The sequence below is a fragment of the Myotis daubentonii genome, chromosome Y (assembly GCF_963259705.1).
Source record: "Myotis daubentonii chromosome Y, mMyoDau2.1, whole genome shotgun sequence".
Classification (NCBI taxonomy): Eukaryota; Metazoa; Chordata; class Mammalia; order Chiroptera; family Vespertilionidae; genus Myotis; species Myotis daubentonii.
Genome location: NC_081862.1, coordinates 11048638 through 11055733, shown reverse-complemented (window position 1 = coordinate 11055733; position 7096 = coordinate 11048638). Strand labels below are relative to the sequence as shown.

Sequence of the window (7096 nt, the reverse complement as noted above, 5' to 3'; positions counted from 1 at the left end):
GACCCAGGATGATTGCCAGGTGCCACCTGTCACCGCTTCCTCCCTGCCAGCCTCCCTGCTGAGCAGGAGACCACCTGGTGAGGAGCATGGCCTTTGGAAAAGGTAAGAACACACGCTGGGTTCTTGCTGTCTCTGGTGGTGAACTTGCTGTCTCCAGGGGTGAACTTGCTCTAGTCACTGGTAACCCGCAGCCCCTCCCCCGCCGGCGTTTTCCATCTAAAAATGAGTTCCTACCTGTTTGGAGTGAAGGCCTGAGGTCCAAACCAGGCTCCCTGGGGTGAGGCTGTCCGCCTGCTGTTCCAGAGTGGGAGCTCGCTGAGAAGACTTACACGGAACAATTCATGGAACTCCGGCATTTGCCTTTATTGTGTGACCTCAGCTGTCATGGAAGGTTCTACAGCCACAGTGAGGACAGGGGTAAGCACAGAGCCAGACCATGCCGGGCCAACCCAACTCCTGCAGCATATGCTTTAGCACAGCATGCATCCTGGCAAGTCGGCCCAGGTTGATGTTGCTGCTAGTTTCCTCATAACTCTCCACGGGTGCCGCATAAATCACGCAACTCAGCTTGCTCAGCCCGACAATGTGGCGAAGCAGGTCCTCCAGGATGGTCATGGAGATGGGGTTTTCACAGAAACTTAGGGTTGTGAGCTGGGAGCAGTGGCTCAGGGCTGGCAGGATGTCCGGGAACTGGTGGCCCATGATCCCACACTCATCCAAGTCCAGGTCCTGGAGAGTGGGGAGGCTCTCTCTAAAAGAAATTGGAGTGACCGAGAACTGATAATGGTCAGGTTGAGCCCACTGAAACTCAGGCTTTTCAGCTGGCTGACATTCAGATGCTGGGAGAGATGTCTAAAGTCTCTTTCGAAAAGCAGGCAGTTAGTGATGGAGAGGGTCTCCAAGGGGCTCTTCAGGCACCTGGGGAGACATAGAGCAGTTACATGTGGGGGATGGACCTGGTGAGCAGAGGCAGGTGAGGATAATGCAGGCCTTCAGGGTAAAGAGGCCCATGTCACCAAAGCCTACAGTGTTCCGGATGATGATCAAACCCAGGATGTTGCACAGTGAAAAGTGACATTCAAGTCAGAGCAAATTTGAGTGGAATCTTTCTCCATCTGTTATCTGCTCCGTGATGGATTCAACTGGATGAAACCTCACACACTCCATTTACTCATCCGTCAAGTGGAGCACATCATACCCTCCAGCCCAAACACACAGGTGTTGTGAACATAAAGGTGGGAGGAGCTCAGAAAGGAGCCTGACCAGGGTCTGAAGCAGGAGGCAACCAGTGCATTTTAGTATTGGAGACATGTCCTGAATTGCCTGCAACTGGGGCTTCCTTCCAGCCACAGCCTAGACCCCTGTCACCACCATCTCTTAGCCCAATGAGGCCTCTGGCAGATGTGCAGAAAGGGCTAACCTGGGCAGAGTCAGGCAACATCCAGCGAGGGCTGCCACCCTCCAGGAACTTAGATCACTGCATTGTCTACAAACCACCTATCCCATTTCGTAATGCCTCCCTCCTGAATCCTGCATTTACCACGCATTCCGTTTGCGAGAGCCTATGGCAACCCTTGGCAGACAGGTGACTGAGGCAGGTTTGGAGTGAAAGGCTTCCATGGCCAAATCTCTAAGTGCGGAACTTAACCACTGAAACCTCCCCTCTGATTGGCTTTCCCCTTGTCATTGCAATCCTCACTTGGTTCTATTGCATCATTTTCCCTTCAACACCACTTACAAGGATGCCCAAAGCTACCATCCCTTGGCCCGAAGCCTCCATTATGCCAATTCCTAGCAAGGAGTCCCTTTAGTAGCCTCTGTCCTAGTGCATACGTCCTACCTTTATCTGGGGGGTTATGTCACAACATGCAAGGTGACAGAGCGGTGAACAAGACACTGACTGTGTGGCCCGTCTAGTGGCTCAGGCACTCTAGCACTGCTGAGGGACGGCACACAGGAGAGCCCATCACTGTGCACTCAAATGGAAAGGGACTCATTTTTTTCCTACTGCAGGAGAACCAAGATGGCGGCATAGGTCAACGCGGGAGTTTGCTGCTTTGAACAACTACTTCAAAAGTGAAACTAAAACACGGAACGGACATCACCCAGAACCACAGGAACGCTGGCTGAGTGGAAGTCCTACAACTAGGAGGAAAGAGAAACCCATACGGACACTCAGAAGAGGCGCAGTGCTGAAGTCAAATTCTGAGGTGCGGAGTGTGCGGAGCAGGCTGGCGGCGGAGGGCGCGGTTGGCGTTTTCAATCGGGAGGGAGTCGCAGACTCTGAGCTCCAGATCCGGGCGAGTCTTTAGGGACCCAGACTCAAACGGGAGAAGCAGGACTGTCTGGCTTCGGTCAGAGCGAGTGCAGCTTTCTCTCCGAGCTTTGCTGCGGGTGCTGGGACTCAGAGAGGCAGAGCCCCTGGGGACAGGACTGAGAGCCGCCATAACTGCTCTCTCCGGCCCACCCTGTTGATCCTGTGCAACCCGCCCTGCCCACGCCCTGCACAGAGGCATTTGCTGGATAGCCTCAGGCAAAGGCTAGATTAGCACCTCCCTAGAGGACAGAAGTTCTCTCACTGCTGACACAGCTGATTCTCATAGCCACTTGGCCTGGAGGTCAAACCCTCCCTGGAATTAGCTACAACAATCAAGATTTAACTATAAGACTGCGAACAAAGACCACTAGGGGGTGCACCAAGGAAGCATAACAAAATGCGGAGACAAAGAAATAGGACAAAATTGTCAATGGAAGAAATAGAGTTCAGAACCACACTTTTAAGGTCTCTCAAGAACTGTTTAGAAGCTGCCGATAAACTTAATGAGATCTACACGAAAACTAATAAGACCCTCGATCTTATATTGGGGAAACAACTAGAAATTAAGCACACACGGACTGAAATAACGAATCTTATACAGACGCCCGACAGCGGACCAGAGGAGCGCAAGAATCAAGTCAATGATTTGAAATGCGAGGAAGCAAAAAACATCCAACCGGAAAAGCAAAATGAAAAAAGAATCCAAAAATGCGAGGATAGTGTAAGGAGCCTCTGGGACAGCTTCAAGCGTACCAACATCCAAATTATAGGGGTGCCAGAAGATGAGAGAGAGCAAGATATTGAAAACCTATTTGAAGAAATAATGACAGAAAACTTCCCCCACCTGGTGAAAGAAATGGACTTACAGGTCCAAGAAGCGCGGAGAACCCCAAACAAAAGGAATCCAAAGAGGACCACACCAAGACACATCATAATTAAAATGCCAAGAGCAAAAGATAAAGAGAGAATCTTAAAACAGCAAGAGAAAGAAACTCAGTTACCTACAAGGGAATACCCATACGACTGTCAGCTGATTTCTCAACAGAAACTTTACAGGCCAGAAGGGAGTGGCAAGAAATATTCAAAGTGATGAATACCAAGAACCTACAACCAAGATTACTTTATCCAGCAAAGCTATCATTCAGAATTGAAGGTCAGATAAAGAGCTTCACAGATAAGGAAAAGCTAAAGGAGTTCATCACCACCAAACCAGGATTATATGAAATGCTGAAAGGTATCCTTTAAGAAGAGGAAGAGGAAGAAAAAGGTAAAGATACAAATTATGAACAACAAATATGCATCTATCAACAAGTGAATCTAAGAATCAAGTGAATAAATAATCTGATGAAAAGAATGAACTGTTGATTATAATAGAATCAGGGACATAGAAAGGGAATGGACTGACTATTCTTGGGGGGGAAAGGGGTGTAGGAGATGTGGGAAGAGACTGGACAAAAATCGTGCACCTATGGATGAGGACAGTGGGTGGGGAGTGAGGGCGGAGGGTGGGGCGGGAACTGGGAGGAGGGGAGTTATGGGGGGGGGAAAGGGAACAAATGTAATAATCTGAACAATAAAGATTTAATTAAAAAAAAAAAGAAAAAAAAAAAAAGAAAGGGACTCGCTCTGGTTGGCAGGGAAAGCTCGCCACCCCTCACCTGAGGATCTCATCCAGGCGGCCTCTGAGGATGGAGACATCATCCAAATTGAGCTCCTGGAGGTGGGGCAGGTTGAGGAACTGAGAGGTGACCAGGCCAACACACTGCTCCTCCTGCTCCAAGGTGGTGTGAGAAGACGTGAAGACGTGGGAGAGCAGGATCTGGCGCAGATTGCCCATCTGGCCCAGGTAAGGAGCGAACTTCCTCAGAGTGGACAGCTTCCAGGTACAGTTTACCTCCAAATCCTGGACAGAGTCCAGCTGCACCATATCCAGAATGTTAGTGTTTTGCTTCGACATCGCAAAAACCTTCAGCTTCTTACAGCAAAGGTGCAGCAAACCTCTCCTCTCGCTGACTTTCTTAATCAGGTAGCTGAGGGACTCATCAAGGACACCTTTCTTGAGGCAAAGGTCTATTAACACCTCCATGGGGGCCAAGGGTGGATTTGGCCTGGCCGTTAAGCTGTGCACTTTCCTCCTATTCCTCATGGGCTGCAGGGCCTCAGGCTCCAGCAGTGAGCACACATGGGCTCTGGTTCCTTCCCACACCATCCAGAACTCCAAATGAACTCTCTTCTGTAAATTAAGCACCTGCAGTTTACATCTCCTGTGGAGAAAATAGGAGATATGCTGGGATGCATTAAGATAACAATGAGTAAGACCATGAGCTAGGCATCTGGGCAGCTGGGCCAGACACCGCACTGGACTTTGACTCCATGCCCCAGGAATCAACTGCTCCTGGTGCTACTGGGATCCTTCATGGTCCCCATTCCTGGTACCTTTAGGTGCCACCAGGTAGGAGTGGGCTCGTGTCCCTTCGGTCACCCTCGGCAATTTCATCAGCCGTATATATCCGAAGCCTGTTCCTAGAATGACCCTAGCAGTGGCTCCAAGGCCTGCCTCAGCTCTCCCTTTGGCCCGGCCCACTCCCAGATCCCAGCTGTAACTGCTCAGATCCCCAGGGTGCGACCCGGCTACTGAATCCCCCATACCTGGGTCGAGGGTCCTGGGCAAGCATGGCATCGAGTCCCTCGAGCACAGCCTGCAAGATATCCTGGTAAGACTGCCGATGGTTCATCAGGGCCCCCAGAGGGAGGCAGGGGAAGGGTCAAGCCTGCACCATGGCCTTGAGGACTCTGCTGTGCTTCCCAGTGAAGGCTGTGATGAAAAGAGGTGGGAAGAGCTCCATAGGAAGCCACTCCAGAGCAGCGATGGCCGAGGCTTCATCCCGCAGCAGGCTCTGACATGCCAGTTCCAGGAGTCTGCGTGGAGCTGGGAGGCTCATCCCCATGAAGCTGCTATGAAAGAGATCCTGGGAGACAGCCGGGAGCAAGGCATCTTGTCAGGCTGAGCATGAGCAACCCCGGTCCTTCTCCCTTCAGAGGGACCAGCTGAGGGCCAAAGGCACTGCTCTGGCAACAACTGGAGCACCCCCAATTTACCCCAACTCCGTTTTCTGCTTAGGGTTGCAAAGCCACTCAGACCTGCCTCTACTCTGCCACTGGAAGGACAAGAACCAGGCACCAAGGAGGGGTGAGATGACCACTGGACCCCTCCCGCATCTGCCCACTGGCTAGCTGCAAATCTGCTGTGCAGTGAGGACTGGGAAACCAGAGAGATGATCCCACCCTTTCCAGGGAAAACATTTCTGAGGATCACTGAAGGACTGAAAACACCTGGAGGAGGGAGCAGCGCATGGCCAAGGACTGCTTCTTGCTAAGTTCCAGGAAATAAAATAGATAGGGAAGATTAAGGAACACCCACACAATGGGTACCATTGAGGCCTTTGACACATTTTAAATGAGGAATACAAAAGCAGCACAAACGTTTTCTGAAGCATGGGGGAGCTGGAGGTGAGAAAAATAACTGTTAATTCCAACATGTACATTTTACTGTGTGTCCCTTCTATGAATATTAGAATGACCATTTTATCTATGACAACAGAGGGCTCACATGTCACAACTAAGGCTCCTCTCAATAAGAGACTGCAAAGCCTGGTCAGTGTTGCTCACTGCGTTGAGCATCCTCTTGTGCCCCCCAAATGTCACTTGAGGGCTACATTCCTAGCCCCCATAGGGTGTGGGCAGGAGCCAGCTGATAGATGTTTCTCACATCAATGTTTCTCTCTCTCTCTCCGCCCACTCCCTTCCTCTCTTTCTAAACATCAATTGGCTGTTATGAAAGACTTTCATTAATACCTGTTTTCACACACATAGCCCGGCCTCTAAAAAACTACAAAAAGGATTTTGCCACTTTGGCCTACAATAGGCTCCTTAGCAATACTCGACTTTCAGACACAGGGAAAACTTGCCCTGTGAACCTCTATGAATGGCAAACATCAAAACAGAAATCAAAACATTTTGGATCAAGGCACACCTGCATCCAGAGGCAAAGGCAAAGTCTGCTCATTTGTAAGGAAAAAAGGACAAATCTCTGGGTTCTTGGCTTTCAGGTCCTTGGGGACCACCTTAGGCTCCTGACTCACCAGAGCGGCATGGTGCAGGGAGCCCTGTGCTCAGACCTGGACATTGACTCTCACGCTCTAGCTTCTGTTCCCTCCTCGGCCTCCTCAGAAGCCATTATACCCCGTCTGACCACACCTTCCTTTTGAGGTCCTAGCTGAAATGGCTACTTCCACCTGAGAGCAAAACCTTAGTCCTGGATCTCCAGGCATTTAACCATGATGAGGTTTTGCACTCTCCACACCTCCAACTGAACCCTAGGTCCATTCATGAAAGGAAAAGACAAGGAAACCAGCCTGGAAGTTGACTTAATGGGGGTGTTGGGGCCACATCAAAACTCCCTAGTGTTCCCATTAACACCCCTTTAGAGTGGCAGTGGTATCATCTCCAGAGAAAAAGAATTTCAATGCAACAGTATTGAGTACCAAACAGTCCCTGAGACTTGAGGTTACTTACAATTGGAAACCCCGTGCCCATTCAAAGAGGAACAGAGGGATAGTTGGTCTTCCATATTTTGAGGAGCAAGCCTTCCCCAGAGCAGGTCAGGCCAAAATCACATCTAGGGATTGATCAGGAGAAGGGAGGGGCTGCACGTTTGGAATGGGACCTAGGGAATTACCCAGGACAAGGTGAACATTGGGGAAACTCAAAGACACTGAC

The 7096-nt window shown here is 50.3% G+C and overlaps 1 pseudogene; it reads right to left on the bottom strand.

The window, feature by feature from the left end:
• Positions 1–405: 405 nt before the first annotated feature.
• LOC132225533 (melanoma antigen preferentially expressed in tumors-like) lies at positions 406–5265 on the bottom strand (annotated as a pseudogene).
• Positions 5266–7096: the final 1831 nt, after the last annotated feature.